The sequence below is a fragment of the Chiloscyllium punctatum genome, chromosome 35 (assembly GCF_047496795.1).
Source record: "Chiloscyllium punctatum isolate Juve2018m chromosome 35, sChiPun1.3, whole genome shotgun sequence".
NCBI classification, from domain to species: domain Eukaryota; kingdom Metazoa; phylum Chordata; class Chondrichthyes; order Orectolobiformes; family Hemiscylliidae; genus Chiloscyllium; species Chiloscyllium punctatum.
Window position 1 is genome coordinate 10,315,126 of NC_092773.1, and position 18,240 is coordinate 10,333,365.

Genomic DNA, 18,240 nt, shown 5'->3' on the forward strand with positions numbered 1-18,240 from the left:
CTCTGTGTGAAGCTAAGAGTGTCATTGGAGGGCTAAATGGTTTCATTTCCACCAAAGCAGCCGAGCTCAATGACAGCTTCACTATCAGGACTCACCAGTCAATCACTTGACTGTATAATGAAGGGATTTGACTCACTGGTGAAGCCAGTGACACCGTTGCCTGGACACCTTCCCTGAGATAGACACAAGCGTCTCCAGAAGTCTATACTCTATTATAATTGTGTCCATCCACAATTCTGCTTACACAGTGACTTGTCCAATATTGCACTGGTTTGAGATTCTCAGCTCCCACCTGTGTAACCATTTCCAGTTTTCCATCCTTCTTGTGTGGTTTCAGCCCAGCAGGAAACTCTGTGTGAAATCCTTCCTGGCTTGGTGAGGAAACCTCTCTCTCTCCTCTTCTTAAGTGCTTCTGAAAACATCTCCTTGCAGTCATCCGTCCTGATAACTCCAAAAACAACTGAGTCTCAGATTCAGTTTGGGAACACTCCTCTGATTCCCTTTCCCACCCAAGGAACAGCAATGTCAGACAGGTCTTTCCTTTGACACGGTCTGTTCACTCAGCTTGGTTTGAAACTGCAAACTGCTTCCTTCCTCAGATTCCCATCCAATTGCTTCCTCTCACTCCACTTTGCTTCAGTGCATTGACCTGGAATGGGCAAAGAAGCTAAATGATTGCACATGCATATAGACATGTGGATTCACAAAATATGGGTAGGTGTATGCCATTCGGCCCCTCTCACCTGCTACACCATTCAATAATCTCATCTCAGTCTCAATTCCACTTTGCTGCCCATTCCCGGTAGTCCTTCAACCCATTACTCATAAAATTCTATGTCCTCCTCAAATTTATTCCGTGTCCCATGTGAGGGACCAAGCCAGACTCCCTCAGAATATTTTCAGAAGGTAGCCCAGACACTAAACCTTTCTTATTGTAAAGGTAGGTGTGAAGTGGATAGTCCAGGAGTGATACAGCTGGTCAAACCACTCGGCTTTAAGCCCCAACACAGAATTTATTTACGCACGACAGTTGAATCACAAACAAAAGAATATGGAATTTAGAATAATTTCACTATCGGAAAACTCAACCGACAGCAACTTAACTGAGGAGCTGTTCCAATTCCCGTGACATCCCACAAACGCACCCCTTGGCAAAAGGTAAATTCAATCACTGGTTCCTCCAGGCAGGAGAGATTTCAGAGACAGAGGCTGGAACCTGTTTGCACTGTAGCAGCTTCTGACTGCCTGCTCCCAGCACCTTCTCTGCTCCAGCTAAACCAAACCAGAAAAAAACTCAACTGGGAGAACTGACCACTCCCCTGCCACAGTAAAAGTCAACAACCCAGACATCTGCCTTTCCTGACACTCTTGAAAATAAAAACCCAAGGACAGAATTGTCACTGCGGCCGCCACCTCCCCCCACCCCCTCCACCCCTCCTCAGCTGCTGTCACACCTGATGTTCCTCGGGTCAATCCCTCCCTTCCTCGGTGGGAGGGGCTTCCTAGCCAGAGACACTATCTTCCCCTCCAGTCCTGCAGCACCCTGGAGGTCTCCTCTGAGAACGTGACCCTTGGTGAGGAAGGAAGCAGAGAGGGACAGTAAAGATTGGGAGGTTGTGGGGACCAGACCTGCACACAGTCCTCCAGCTGTGACCTGAACATAGTGCTATCCAGCTCCAATATAACCTCCCTGCTCTGACGATCTCTACCATCACTGATGAAGACAAGTGTCCCTTTTGCCTTCTCAACTCCCCCATGAACCTGCCCTGTTCCCTTTCGGGATCTGAGAACATACACCCTTCCCCAAGATCCCTCAGTTCCTGCTCTCTGCTGAGTGTGAACAATTCCATCGCCATCATTTTGAGGAGTTCGGAAGGGGAAGATCGATGTGGTGTCCCAGTGAATACAGGATGGTGGACTGATGGAGATCAAACAGAGGACAGCATATTGGGAGGGGAGTTCAAACTGGCCGTGTGACCAAGAGTTCAGGAATCTCTCTGTTGGCTGGCAGCGAGTTGGGTACATTCTTGCGATGTTGAAAGACCTGATTGTATTTGTGTCCTGACATTGAATACGAACAAAAGGAAATCAACAACCCAGTGACCTGGCAGAGTTGCCCAAGGCACAGTCAGGATAGGTTTACCACAGTGACAATGCCAACTTGTTACTCACAGCTCCAATTACAACGACAAAGTTCGACACCGGGCTGAAGGGGCTTGGTGCACACACAAAACAATGGCAGTACATCAATGGGATTGTCCGGGTTCCTGTCTCCGTCGTTCAGGACCAGCTCCCCCCTTCCCCATTGTCGGGGGGGGGGGGGAACACGGCTGATCTCCCCCCTATTCCCCACCACCCTGAGCTCAGGGAGTGGCCCAGTGTCCCTTCACTGTGCTTCTGCTCTCCTCTGTATTTATCCTTCCTGCTCTTCCAAATCTCCTACTCCCTCAATTCAAGGCAGCACTGGCTACAGACCATCAAGTGCTGCTAGTGAGTCAGTTAGTTCATCAAGGTGCGAGTGAGTTAGTCAGTGAGTTTGATGGTCAGTTAGTCTGTTAATGAGTGACCCTGTATTCCCTCAGCTGCTTTCTCGGTGCAGATGGCAGAAGTACCAGCTCTGAGCTCAGCTCTGCACGGACCCAGCACAATGAGGGAAATGCTTCCTTTCCTGGTTGCTAGTTGCTGTTGGGGAGCTTAGCAACGTTTCGTCAACGTGGTGTCTGAAGGAGTCAGGAACTTGAATGGGCATGTGAGGAACCCAAATTATTGTCAGAACACGAGAAGCTTTATCAATCCTGTTTTGTGCTTACCAGTTCAATTCTGAGAGGATTATTTCATTTCAGTTCAGAATTAAACCTTTCTTCTCTGTCTGGATTGAGAAGGATTTGCAAACAGCGTTGCTTAACTCCCTGTCATTTTGCAAACACACAAAGCATGACACAGTTAGATTGCTGAATGTGAAAACTCCAAAGGTACACTCAGGTATGCTTAACACGCCTTCAAAAACAGAGGAAGACAACGCACTCAAACACAGACAGTTTTAGTTTCTCTTTTACCTCTTTGTGCATCTGTTACCCATAGCAACCACATTGCCATGGGTCTGGAGTCACGTGGAGGCCAGACCAGGTAAGGATGGCAGATTTTGTCCCTTGAGCAGGCCAGATGAGTCAGTAACAACCATTACGATCGGTCAGCGATGGTCCTGCTTTTTAATTCCAGATTTTCCATTGAAATCCCACCAGCGGCCAGGGTGGGATTTGAACCCACGTCCCCAATAAACCAGCATGGGGCTCAGGATTACTTCTCGAGTGATGTTACCACCGTGCCCGGCAATGTTGCGGCAGTGTCGTGGTGGTACTGGCACAATACTTCAGAGAGCAGAGAAAGATTAACAGAGGAACTGCCTGTTCCTGCCTAATCAAGGAAAGAATGACCTCTAGGGTCTGAGATTGAGCAGTTTGCATTCTAAAGAAACTCAGCTTCCAACAAGGCAATGAGTCAAAGCATTCATTAGAAGGTCAATAAGTGAATGGCACAAATCATTGTGAATGAATATGATATGGGCGCCATTACAGAGACATGGTTACAGGATAGTCACCACAAGGAATTAAATATCCAGGGTATCAGCCTATTCTGAAGGACAGACAGGAAGGGAAGGGAGGTTGTGTAGCTCTGATATTTAAGGAGGACATCAGGGCAGTGCTGAGAGATGATATTGACTCTATGGAGAATAAGATTGAATCTGTTTGGGAGGAAATTAGAAATTCTAAAAAGAAAATAAATCACTCATAGGGGTAGTCTATTGGCCACCAAATAATAACATCACATCGGGGTGGGCAATAAACAAAGAAATTACTCATGACTGAAAAAAATAGTATGGCAATTATCATGGAGGATTTTAATCTACATGTCAATTGGTCGAACCAGCTCAGCCAGGGCAGCTTTGAGGAGGAATTCATTGAGTGTATCCGTGATAGTTTTCTTGAACAGTATGTAATGGAACCGACGAGGGAGCAACCTATCCTAGATCTGGTCCTGTGTAATAAGACAGGAATAATTAATGACCTCATAGTTCGGGATCCTCTTGGAAGGAGCGATCACAGCATGATTGAATTTAGAATACAGATGAGGAGTGTAAAGATAAAATCCAATACCAGGGTCCTGTGCTTAAACAAGGGAGACGACGAGAGAATGAGAGAGGACTTGGCTAAAGTAGACTGGAAACAAAGATTTTATGACAGGGGCAACTGACGAGCAGTGGAGGACTTTCAAAGCAATTTTTCAACATGTTCAGTGAAAGTATATACACCAGTGAAAAGGAAGGTCTGTGAGAGAAGGGGTACTCTGCCATGGGTGTCTCCGAAAATAAGGGACACTATCAAATTGAAAGAGAAGGCGTATAAAGTGGCCAGAACAGCAGGAAACTAGAAGATTGGGAAAACTTTAAAGGTCAACAGAAAGCTACAAAAGAGCTGTAAATAAAAGTAAGATAGAACATGAGAAAAAACAAGCACAGAAAAAGCAGAAGCACGGATCACAAAGGTTTCTGCAAATATATAAAACGAGAAAGAGTGGCGAAAGTAAAACATTGGTGCTTTTGAGGAGGAGAAGAGACATTTAGTTATGGGATATGATGAAATGGCCAAGGCACTGAATAGGTGTTTAGTATTGGTCTTCACAGTGGAGGGCACCAATAACATGCCAGGAATTGACAAAGAGACAAAGGTAAGGACCTGGAAAAAAGTCATTATTACTGCAGACGTAGTGTTGGGCAAGCTATTGGAGCTAAGGATAGACAAGTCTCCTCGCTCAGATGGAATGCATCCCAGGGTACAAAACAAGATGGCGGGAGAAATAACAGTGGTAATTTTCCAAAATTTGCTGGACTTTAAGACAGTTCCAGCAGATTGCAGAACAGCAAATGTGATGCGACTATTTAAAAAGGAAGGTCGACAAAAGATGAGGAATTATCGACCAGTTAGCTTAACCTCTGTAGTGGGGAGGATGATTGAGTTGGTTATCAACCAACAAATAGCAAGGCATCTAGATAAAAAATTTCCCATGGGGCAGATGCAGCATGGGTTCATGAAAGGCAGGTCATGCTTCACAAATCTTTTGGAATTCTATGAAGATATTACAAGCACAGTGGACAATGGGGACCTAGTAGATGTGGTTCACCTCAATTTCCAAAAGGCCTTTGACAAGGTGCTGCACAAGAGGCTGCTGCATAAGATAAAGATGTGTGGCATTATGGGCAAAGTATTAGCATGGATAAAGGATTGGCTGACGAACAGGAAGCAAAGAGTGGGGATAAATGAATGCTATTCTGGTTGGCAATCAGTTACTAGGGGTGTGCCTAATGGATCAGTGTTGGGACCACAATTATTTACAATTTATAGAGATGATTTGGAGTTGGGGATCACGTGTAGTGTGTCAGAATTCTAGATGACACTGTTACGACACAGGGTAGACTCTCCTCCTTAATTTAAACCAGCAACACAGAAAAGATTTATCCCGTGTAGTAATCTGTGAACATTCAAGAGGCCAAGAACTATTTAAAGTAAAAATTAACAACTTTATTCCTTAAAGTATAACAGAAAATAATTAACTAACTACTTTTTACAACTCCTTCTTCTAACCTATCGTTTACTTTCCCTTCTATAATACTAGTCCGATAAAACCCCCAATTAAGATTTACTGAAAAATTCAAATTTCAAAATCCAGCCATTATTTGGATCTTCCAGTGCCTTCATTTCTTCTTCTTAGGGATTGCTGCCTCACAGGTCATGGATTGATAAAGGTACCTTTCAGAGAGCTATTCTCTAGGCAGTCTTCAGATGTCATTGTTGGTTTGGCAGTTCTCCTCCCTACTGTTCAATTTTCCCCAGTGTAATGCCCCCAAAACATTGGATTGTGTCATTGGCTTTTAAGATTGTCAATATACTCAATTCAAACTGGATTGGAGTTTGGTATTTTTCAGGGTATAATTCGAATTTGTTTTATCATCTCCAGGCAACCAGCTAATCGAGTTGGTCAACCAAATGTTCTGTTGTCAACTTATTCAGAACACTTAGTGCTGTGTCAGGTACTTCTGCTAGCTTTTACCTCTCTTAAAGGTACAGTACATCCACATCTTCAGAACAACACTAAGATGAGTGGTACAGTAAAGGGTGCAGAGGATTGTGAAACTTTGCATAGGAACATGAATAGTTTAAGTGAGTGGGCAAAGGTCTGGCAGGTGGAGTACAATGTTAATAAATGTGAAGTCATCCATTTTGGTAGGAATAACAGTAAAAAGGACTATTACTTGAAATTGCAGCATGCTGCTCTGCAGAAAAACCTGAGTGTCTTTGTACATGAATCACAGAAGTTTGGTCTGCAGGTGCAACAGGTAATGAAGAAGACAAATGGAAATTTGTCTTTCATTACTAAAGGGATTGAGTTTAAAAGCAGGGAGGTTACGTTGCAGCTATATAGAGAGCTGGTGAGGCCACACCTGGAGTACTGTGTGCAGGTTCATCTCTTTACTTGAGAAAGGATGTAATGGCACTAGTGGGGTACAGAAGAGGTAGGAGAAAGTGAGGACTGCAGATGCTGGAGATCAGAGCTGAAAATGTGTTGCTGGAAAAGCGCAGGTCAGGCAGCAACCAAGGAGCAGGAGAATCGACATTTCGGGCATGAGCCCTTCTTCAGGAATGGGATACTAGGTTGATTCTGGAGTTGAGGGGGTTGGCTTATGAGGAGAGACTGAGTAGACGGAGGAGACTGGGAATATATTCATTGGATTTTCGAAGAATGAGGGGGGGATCTCACAGAAACATATAAAATAATGAAGGGAATAGATAAGATAGATGTCGAGAAGATGTTTCCACAGGCAGGTGAAACTAGGACAAGAGAGCATAGCCTCAAAATTAGGGGGAGCAAATTTAGGACCAAATTGAGGAGGAACTTCTTCACCCAAAGGCTTGTGAATCGATGGAATTCCCTGCCAAGTGAAGTGGTTTGGGTTTTCTCGGTACATGTTTTGAAAGCTAAGATAGATAATTCTTTTAACAGTGAAGAAATTAAGGGTTTTCGTGAGAGGGTGGGTAAGTGGAGCTGAGGCCACAAAAAGATCAGTTATAAAAATATTGAATGCTGGAGCAGGCTCAAAGGGCCAGGTGGGCCCACTCCTGCTCTGAGTTCTTCGGTTCTCATCCTTCCCAAAGCAAGTTACACTCTGTTCGAACAGATTGTTGAATGAGTACCCTCACAGAAGGGACTGGGTTAGAACCTGCTTGAACATATCTGGTCGGTGTGCGTGGGATCTGACAATGAGAAACCTTCAGTGTGTCTTAATAGGGCCCCTTTGTGAATCCAAGCTTTTGTTCCATGATTAAAGCACAGCTTTGTGTGGCAATGAACTGATGCCAAAATACCATACAACCTGATTCCCTCAACCCACATCCTGCACAGACTGTAATCAAAGAGTTTCTCAGAGTCTGGGAGGGGAGAAAAACAAAAAAGCTGTCTTTGTCTCTCTCTCTCTCTCTCTCTGTCCAGAATCCACAACCAAGATATCAGGACAAGCTGGAGGCTATAATCGTTCAAGGACCAGCAATACCTATTGTTCAGGAGGGGCCTGACTCCCACAGAAGACTGGGGAAAGAGAGGGAACTGCTCACCTCACAATCACTAGATTAGGATGTCCACAACTCATTTCCCAAGGTAGCTGGTGAGACTTCAACTCTTGGAAGCTTGCAATTATAATGACAGTGGCTATGAAATGATGATCATTAAAAGCCCACCCAGTTCACTCATGCTCACTAGGGAAGGAAATCTGCAGTCCTTACCTGGTCAGGCCGATATGTGACTCCAGACCCACAGCCAATGTGGTTGACTCTTAACTGCCTGCTGGGCCACTTGGGGATGGGCAATAATTGCTGCACCTCTCCAGCGATGCCCACAACAACAAATTGAGAGGAGAGTACAGTGAATCGATCTGACGACACAGCACATGGTAGGATAAGCAGCCTTCTGTGAGAGACCAAACCTTGGAGAGATGGCCCCACAGCATCCCCCCCTGCCACCTATCCAGTCCCCCTGACAGACTGAGGCGACGCCAACACCTTGTCTTTGAATTCTTGCAATGCCCCAGTCATTCTCCTTGCTGTTGTGGGATGCCAGGCAAAGTGGGACTGGCAGTCAATCTTAATATTGTTCTCCTGGCACTGAACCCCCAGTTTGCAAGAGCCTGCACATGTGGCAGAGATACAGCTTTGTTTACTCAATCCTGCTGTGGGGGAAGGGGCTGGGGGCAAAAGACACAGGACCCCCATTGCATTGTGCCATCAGCAGCTGAACCCGACTGGAAAATGGTGGGGCACAATGGTGGCAGACCAGCTACGACAGCCACATCTCCTTCCTCAGAGCCTGCCGACAGAACCATGTGATCCTGCGTGGACTCCAGACTGCATTCAGTCCACCATCACAATCTGGACCTGAACAGGACAACCGATCCTTACTCCAAGTCCAGAAACCTTCAGAAATGGTTCTCCTTCTGGATCCACTGCTCCAGACTCACAGCTATGCACTACCACCTCATCTCTCGACAGTCAACCATGCCCCAAGCTCAGGGCCACACTCTCCTAGACCTGCAAAGGACTACTGCTGGTTCACATCCTTCGAAGAATTCACAAGCTCAACAGACATTTTCTCTTCAACATATCGGACATAAAACTCACAAATCTGACTTCCCCGGCCATCCCATTGTCTCAGCATACTCCTAACCCACTAAAACAAACCATCATCGCCCAGGCCATCCATAACCTCATCACCACAGCCTCCAATCTCTTCATCCGTGAACCCCCCGCACTGCCCAATTCTATCTCCTACCAACGATTGACAAACCTGACTTTCCCAGTCGTTCCATTGTCTCAGGAGAAAGTGAGGACTGCAGATGCTGGAGATCAGAGCTGAAAATGTGTTGCTGGAAAAGCGCAGCAGGTCAGGCACCATCCAAGGAGCAGGAGAATCGACGTTTCGGGCATGAGCCCTTCTTCAGGAATGAGGAGGGTGTGCGAAGCAGGCTAAGATAAAAGGTAGGGAGGAGGGACTTGGGGGAGGGGCGTTGGAAATGCAATAGGTGGAAGGAGGTTAAGGTGAGGGTGATAGGCCGGAGTGGGGGTGGGGGCGGAGAGGTCAGGAGAAGATTGCAGGTTAGGAAGGCGGTGCTGAATCTGAGTGTTGGGACTGAGATAAGGTGGGGGGAGGGGAAATGAGGAAGCTGGAGAAATCTGCATTCATCCCTTGTGGCTGGAGGGTTCCTAGGCGGAAGATGAGGCGCTCTTCCTCCAGGCGTCATGTGGTCAGGGTCTGGCGATGGAGGAGGCCAAGGACCTGCATGTCCTTGGCAGAGTGGGAGGGGGTGTTAAAGTGTTCAGCCACGGGGTGGTTGGGTTGGTTGGTGCGGGTGTCCCAGAGGTGTTCTCTGAAATGTTCGGCAAGATGACGGCCTGTCTCCCCAGTATAGAGGAGACCACATCAGGTGCAGCGGATGCAGTAAATGATGTGTGTGGAGGTGCAGGTGAATTTGTGACGGATATGGAAGGATCCATTGGGGGCTTGGAGGGAGATGAGGGGGGAGGTGTGGGCGCAAGTTTTGCATTACTTGCGATTACAGGGGAATGTGCCGGGAGTGGAGGTTGGGTTGGTGGGGGGTGTGGACCTAACGAGGGAGTCGCGGAGGGAGTGGTCTCTCCGGAACGCTGATAGAGGTGGGGAGGGAAATATATCCCTGATGGTGGGGTCTGTTTGGAGGTGGCAGAAATGACGAAGGATGATGCGATGTAACCGGAGGTTGGTGGGGTGGTAGGTGAGGAACAGTGGGGTTCTGTCCTGGTGGTGATTGGAGGGGTGGGGTTCAAGGGCAGAGGTGCGTGAAGTGGAGGAGATGCGGTGGAGAGCATCGTCAACCACGTCTGAGGGGAAATTGTGGTCTTTGAAGAAGGAGGCCATTTGGGTTGTTCAGTAGTGGAATTGGTCCTCCTGGGAGCAGATGCGGCGGAGACGAAGGAATTGGGAATATGGTATGGCAGTTTGACAGGGGGCAGGGTGGGAGGAGGTGTAGTCTAGGTAGCTGTGGGAGTCGGTCGGTTTGTAGTAAATGTCTGTGTTGAGTCAGTCGTCCGAGATAGAAATGGAGAGGTCTAGGAAGGGGAGTGACGGTCCAGGTAAGTTTGAGGTCGGGGTGGAAGGTGTTAGTAAAGTGGATGAACTGTTCAGCTCCTCGTGGGAGGTTGAAATTCACCTGCACCTCCACACACATCATTTACTGCGTCCACTGCACCCGATGTGGCCTCCTCTACATTGGGGAGACAGGCCATCTACTTGCAGAACGTTTCAGGGAACATCTCTGGGACACCTACACCAACCAACCCAACCACCCCGTGGCTGAATACTTTAACACCCCCTCCCACTCTGCCAAGGACATGCAGGTCCTTGGCCTCCTCCATCACCATGCCCCTGACCACATGACGCCTGGAGGAAGAGCGCCTCATCTTCCGCCTAGGAACCCTCCAACCACACGGGATGAATGCAGATTTCTCCAGCTTCCTCATTTCCCCTCCCCCCACCTTATCTCAGTCCTGACCCTCAGATTCAGCACCGCCCTCTTGACCTGCAATCTTCTTCCTGACCTGTCCGCCCCCACCCCCTCTCCAGCCTATCACCCTCACCTTAACCTCCTTCCAACTATCGTATTCCCAGCGCCCCTCCCCCAAGTCCTTCCTCCCTACCTTTTATCTCAGCCTGCTTGGCACACCCTCCTCATTCCTGAAGAAGGGCTTATGCCCGAAACGTCGATTCTCCTTCTCCTTGGATGCTGTCTGACCTGTTGCGCTTTTCCAGCAACACATTTTGCAGTCCCATTGTCTCAGCCTGCTCCTGCCCCACCGAACCCATCTCCATATACCTTGACACCGTCCTGTCACCTTAGTCCAGGAACTTGCCAACTATGTGCAGGACATCCCCCCCCTGCGCTCCTTCACCTCCTCCCAGACTTTCATTTCTCCAGCCCCCAACGCCACATCTTCACCATGGATATCCAGTCCCTGTACACATCAATCTGCCATGATAAAAGACTCCAAGCACTCCGTCTCTTCCTCTCACGCTGTCCCAACCAGTGCCCTTTCACTGACACCTTCATCCACCAAGCTTAATTGGTCCTCACCCTCAACAACTTCTCCTTCCAATCCTCCCACTTCCTCCAGACCAAAATGGGAGCCATGGGCACCAGTTATGCCTGTCTCTTTGTTGGATACGTGGAACAGTCCATCTTCCGCAGTTACATCGGCACAATCCCCCACCTGCTCCTCCGCTACATCGATGACTGTATCGGCATTGCCTCATGCTCCCATGAGGAGGTTGAACAGTTCTACCCTTTACCAACACCTTCCACCTTGACCTCAAATTCACCTGAACCATCTCAGACACCTCCCTCCCCTTCCTGGACCTCTCCACCTCCATCTCCGGCAACCGACTAACCACAGACATCTACTACAAGCCCGACTCCCACAGCAACCTGGATTATACCTCGTCCCACCCTAGCTCTTGTAAAAACGCCACCCCTTATTCCCAATTCCTCCGCCTCCATCGCATCTGTTCCCAAGATGACCAATTCCACCTCAGAAAGTCCCAGATGGCCTCCTTGTTCCATGGTCACAATTTCCCATCCCATGTGGTTGACGATGCTGTCCAGCGCATCTTCTCCACTTCACACACCACCGCCCTTGAACCTCACTCCTCCCAATGCAACAAGGACAGAACCCTGCCTGTTCCTCACCTTCCATCCCACCAACCTGCGCATACATTGCGTTATCCTCTGCCACTTCCGCCCCCTCCAAATGGACCCCATCACCAAGGATATATTGCCCTCCCCACCCCATCAGCGTTCTGGAAAGACCATTCCCTCTGTGACTCCCTCATCAGGTCCACACCCCCCAGCAGACCACACCCCACTCCTGGCACCTTTCCCTGACACTGCAGGAAGTGCAAAACCTGCGCCCACACCATTCCCCTCACCTCTGTCCAAAATGATCTTTCCACATCCATCAGAGATTTACCTGGACCTCCAAAAATGTCATCCATTGTATCTGTTGCACCCAATGTGGTCTCCTCTACATCGGGGAGACTGGACACCTACTTGCGGATCGTTTCAGAGAACACCTCTGGGACACCCGCACCCACCAACCCCACCGCCCCGTGGGTGAACACTCCAACTCCCATTCCCACTCTGCCCAAGACATGCAGGCCCTGGGTATCCTCCAATGCCACTCCCTAACCACCCAATGCCTAGAGGAAGAACACCTCATCTTCCACCTCAGGACCCTCCAACCACACAGGATCAGTGTGGAATTCACCAGTTTCCTCATTTGCCCTCCCCCAACCTTATCCCAGATCCAATCCTCCAACTCAGCACTGCCCTCTCTGTCCTCCCTGTCCATCTTCCTTCCCATCTATCTGCCTCACCCACCCCTCTCACCTTTACCCCCACCTCCATCCACCGATTGCACTCTCAGCTCCCTTCCCCCCCAGCCCCACCCCGCCTTCCATTTGTCTCACAGCCACCCCAGCCCACAAACCTCATTCCTGATGAAGCCTGAATCGTTAATCCTCCTGTTCCTCAGATGCTGCCTGACCAGCTGTGTTTTTCCAGCACCACTCTCTTGACTCTGATCTCCAGTATCTGCCGTCCTCACTTTCTCCCAGAACAGAAATGTGCTTGACTTGTCTTGCTCTGTCTGACCCTGGCCATCTCATACCAACCACACTCTCGCTGTCTCCTCCAAACACACACACAATCATGGCTCAGGGCAGCAGGAATGCCACCCTGTCAGAGGTGTCAGCTCTCGATCACAATGGGGTCCTGTCCTTTCTCCAGAGAGAGAGAGATGTGGCATTCCCAAGACAAGCACAAATCCCTTGCTGTTTTTTGTAATCTGCTGATATCCCAGATCAATATTCCCACAATCATTACAGCACAGGCACAAGGAGGCCATTCAGCCGGTTTCCTGTTCCTGGCTCTCTGAGTGGGCACGCCTTTCTCTCTGTGACCCCAGCAATGACCAAGCTGCCCTCACTGCGCTGTCAGGCAGGTGGTGAACTGTGCACTGGGTGAGAAAGCTCCTCCTGAACTCATCTTCCCAAGGTCCACCCCCAGTGTCTTCCCATCTGTGCAAGTCCCCTTCCCACTCCTTTCCTGAGGAGAAAGGAAGTCTCAGGGTCTCCTCTACCCAGCCTTGAACTTCCTCAACGATTCCCTCTTCAGGGGCAGTTACTGAGTTTGGACCCACCTCCCTTCCAGGTGCCAAACTGGTCAGGTCAATGAAGTGGTTAAAGAGGCAGTTGGGACGCTGAGGCGTAGGGTTTAAGAGCAGGGAGTTAATGTTGGAACGGTGGAACTCGAGTGCTGTGTCCAGTTGTGGAATCCACATTCCAGCAGGGAATGTGATAACAGTGGAGAGCAGGCAGACAGAGATTTACCAGGATGTTACCTGGTGCTGAGAGTTTCACTGATGAAGAGAAATTGGACAGACTGGGGTTGTTTTCCCTGGAACAGGGGAGATGGAGTGGGGACATGTCTGAGATGGGAAAAATGATGAAGGGGATAAACAGGGGAGGCAGGAAGAATGTTTTCCCCTTGGTGGAGGGATCAGTGACCAGGGGGCATAGATTGAAGGTTGGATGTAGGAAGTTTCCAGGAAATGTGATGAAGATCTTTTTCATCCAGAGGATGATGGCAGTCTGAACCTTCCTGCCTGTCAGGTTGGGAGAGGCAGAAACCATTGTAACATTGGGGAAGTGTGGAGATCTGCACAGTGCTGGATAATGGGATGCGACTGGGCAGCTGGTTTTTTTTGACTGGTACAAACTCCATCTTTTTCTGTGCTGCAGATCCCTATGACCCTTTGCCAAGTGCTCTCACAGCTCCTGACACCCCTGTGGCGGTCTGGGCCTGTCCAAATTATAGCGGTCTGTCCACCACCTTGAATCCCGTGCCCCGCGCCTATCAAAGCTGCATCGATTGTGAAGAAATGTGTCCGTTCGCGAACAGATCTCTAACAAATCCGCACAGATCTCCCAGCTCCTGCACAGCCTGGCCCCCATCACTGCAACCATTCCAGGCTTGGTCACAGACAACCCTGAGGGTTGCTGGGACAGGACATAGCGATGGGGGAAGGGGAAGGGCCGAGACATCACCATAGACAGAGGACAAGGAAGAAAGCTTTCCGACACCACCTTTCCAACCAGTTCTCGTCTTTAATCTTTGAATAAACTTAGATTGAGCAGATAAAAAGTTCATGACTGGACAATGAATCAAATAAACACAGCAGAGACATCAGCAGTGTGTGTACAGACATTTCACAGAATCATGATGAAAAGCCAGAGCAATACAAAGGAGATTTGCCTGTGGATGTCAGGAGCTGATTGCAACAGTACAAAGATACAGGACGGTTCAATAACACGCGTGTACACACATATACACACATGTGCACACGCAACAGCAGCCTGGAACCAAGTTTCTGAAACATCCTTGCCCCAAACTACGGCAGCAAGTCTGAACACTGAGTTGTATAGATTCAACACTGGCTTCCTGAAAACTGGCATTTTCTTTGTCAATCAGTTCCCGAGGCCCAGCCAAAGGTTCAGCAGAGTGCTGTTGGAGTGTTTACGAGGGAGGGGAGAGAAAGGAGCTGGCACCCATTGGGGCAATACCTGGCCAGCCCTGCCCTCAGTTAGCAGCCCGAGCGTGGAGCCAGGATTCACACGCACGGGGTTTCAAGAGCCTGCCCTTGGGGTCCTCCCTGTCAAAGCCCAACGGCCATCTTGAAGAGCCTGGTCCTTTCCCAGGGGAGGCCTGAAGTGGGCCAGGACTCCAGAGGAAGATTGCTCTCTGCTGCTATAAATAATCAGGACACAGTACACCACATCAACACTGAGGCAAAGCTGGGAATCAGCCCATAACACTGCAAAGACCAGTGTCAGAGAGAACACCGACCTCATTACCTACATGGGGAGGGGGTGGGGTGGGAGGAAGCTGTGGTATGGTGCTCAGTGTGTGCTGACAGGGTTTACATGTACAAGACATGCAGCACCCACATCACAAACCCCATGGCACTGATGGAGCTCATTGCAGTCTCATCGACCTGTGAGCTCCTACCATTGCACACACACACACAAATACACAGACAGTGCCACAAACATGTACTGACAAATTCACTCTACACAGACTGACACAGTCACACACACAGAAACACACATACACACTCACACAGACATTCACAAACAGGCACGCTCTCATACTAACACACAGATACTCAAGTGACAGAGGCACGCACACAGGCACACACACAGGTACACACTCACACGCACACAGGCACACACTCACTCACACGCACACAGGCACACACTCACTTACACACAGGCACACACTCACACGCACACACTCACTCACGCACACACACACAGGCACACACACACACAGGCACACACTCACACGCACACACTCACTCACGCGCACACACAGGCACACACTCACTTACACACAGGCACACACTCACACGCAAACACTCACTCACGCACACACATAGGCACTCACACACAGGCACACACTCACACACAGGTACACACTCACACACACACAGGCACACACACACTCATTCACGCACACACACACAGGCACTCACTCTCAAACAGGCACACACACGTGCACACACACACACACGTGCACACACACACAGGCACACACTCACTTACACACAGGCACACACGCACTCACGCACACACACACATAGGCACACACTCAGACTCATTCATACACACACTCACTCACATGCACACACAGGTACTCACTCTCACACAGGCACACACTCACTTACACACACACACAGGCACTCACTCTCAAACAGGCACGCGCGCGCACACACACACACGCGTGCACACACACACAGGCACTCACACACACACAGGCACACACACACAGGCACACACTCACGTACACACAGACACACACAGGCACGCACTCACACACACACAGGCACACACACACTCATTCATGCACACATACACAGGCACTCACTCTTACACAGGCACACACACACAGGCACACACTCACTCACTCACACACACACAGATGTAGAGATACCTCGAGACACAGACAGACAAACACTCACACAGACAGAAACATACATAAACCTTCCCCACCCCGATACAGACCTAGACGCAGACAGCCTGGCCTCAGAGAGAGCATCCTCGTTCTCACATTGCAGGCAATGATTTTACAAGATGGTCAGAATGAAACAGAAACATTTTTCACCAAGAAAACTCAAGGCAGGGTGCCAGTGTGCCCTCCAGGTAAATACCTGGTACTCTGGTGCCCTGTGTAGTTGTGACCAAGTGGTCTTTTCCCAGTTGCCCACTGCCAGAAGGGTTTAACGGATAGGTTTCCATGTGGCCTGCAAAATGGACACTGGGCTTTCAGAACAATTCCATCTGATCAGCTCATACACACAGAATCACCCTCGTGCACCCCCCGACCCCCAAGACCCCAGGGAATGAATGTGGTCCATGTTACCCTTCCTCTTGCCCACCAACCTAGCAGCATTGACAACACGGAGATCCAGAAAAACACAAAGGAGATGCATATATCTTTCTATTTACAATCACACACACACACACACTATATATATATATATATATATGTATATAATTCTTGCACACACTGGGAATGTAAGTGTGGGGCTCCCTGTCCAGTTGAGATTCCCAATCCAAACGGCTGGTGATTTTTGGGATGACCTGGAGGAGTTCCTCACTCTCCCACGAACAGGGGTGCAGGGGGTGCTCCATCAGCTTGACCATGTGTGTCTACCTGAGACAGCAGCAGCAGCCCCGAGCTGGTCAGTGCTCAAGGCTTTGGCACAGACGGTCCCCAACTCCCCACCACCCCAACAGTCGAGACCGAAGCTCATCACATGTTGGCCCAGCCAAATGCCATAACCCTTGCCCGTCTTGCCCAGCTCCCAAGGCCCGTCTGACACGGGCTTCAGTTCCTGTGCGTCAGGAACTTTGGCGTCAATCCAGGTCCTGAGGGTCCTTTAATGCAGAGACAGACAGACAGACAGACACACAAACACCCCCCCCCCCCCCCCCCGATCCAATGAGCACCCCCTTACCTGATGAAAGGGGCTGCAGAATGGGAAAGTGAGGAGAATGGAAGGGTCATGTTGTTGCTACGAGGAGCCAGGGCTGTGGGGGATGTGGTTGGAAAAACACCGTCCCAACAAGGCAAGAGCTGGAGAAGCCAGCGGGTCTGGGTGATTTGCCTGAGGAGGAGGAGGAGGAGGAGGAGGAGAGGAGGAGGAGGAGGGAGAGGGGGAGGGAGAGGAGGAGGAGGGGGAGGTGGGGGAGGAGGGGGAGGAGGAGGAGGAGGAGGAGGAGGAGGGGGAGGAGGGGGAGGAGGGGAGGGGGAGGGAGAGGAGGGGGGAGGAGGAGGAGGAGGAGGAGGGAGAGGGGGAGGGAGAGGAGGAGGAGGAGGAGGAGGAGGAGGGGGAGGAGGGGGAGGAGGGGGAGGAGGAGGAGGAGGGGGAGGAGGAGGAAGAGGGGGAGGAGGGGGAGGAGAGGAGGAGGGGGAGGAGGGGGAGGAGGGGAGGAGGGGGAGGAGGGGGAGGAGGGGGAGGAGGAGGAGGAGGAGGAGGAAGAGGGGGAGGAGGAGAGGAGGGGGAGGAGGGGGAGGAGGAGGAGGAGGAGGAGGAGGAGGAGGAGGAGGAAGAGGGGGAGGAGGAGGAGGAGGGGGAGGAGGGGGAGGAGGGGGGAGGAGGAGGAGGAGGGGGAGGAGGGGGAGGAGGGGGAGGAGGAGGAGGGGGAGGAGGAGGGAGAGGAGGGGGAGGAGGAGGAGGGGGAGGGAGAGGAGGGGGAGGAGGAGGAGGGGGAGGAGGAGGAGGAGGGAGGGAAGAGGGAGGGGAGAGGAGGAGGAGGAGGAGAGAGGAGGAGGGGGAGGAAGAGAGGAGGGGGGAGGAGGGGGAGGAGGGGCGAGGAGGGGGAGGAAGGAGGGAGGAGGAGGGAGGGAGGAGGCGGAGGAGGGGAGAGGAGGAGGAAGAGGGGAGGAGGGAGGAGGAGGAGGGGAGGAGGAGGAGGAGGGGAGAGGAGGGGGAGGAGGAGGAGGGGGAGGAGAGGAGGGGGAGGAGGGGAGTGGGAGGAGGAGGA

The 18,240-nt window shown here is 50.3% G+C and overlaps 1 protein-coding gene across 1 annotated transcript in view; it reads right to left on the reverse strand.

Annotated features, from left to right (window-relative positions):
- Positions 1–8,243: 8,243 nt before the first annotated feature.
- LOC140459641 (solute carrier family 23 member 2-like) overlaps positions 8,244–18,240 on the reverse strand; it is a 63,875-nt gene continuing 53,878 nt past the window's right edge. The window contains exon 17 of the transcript XR_011953840.1: positions 8,244–8,256. The gene's annotated coding sequence lies outside the window, so the exon portion shown is untranslated. The remainder of the gene's footprint in view (positions 8,257–18,240) is intronic.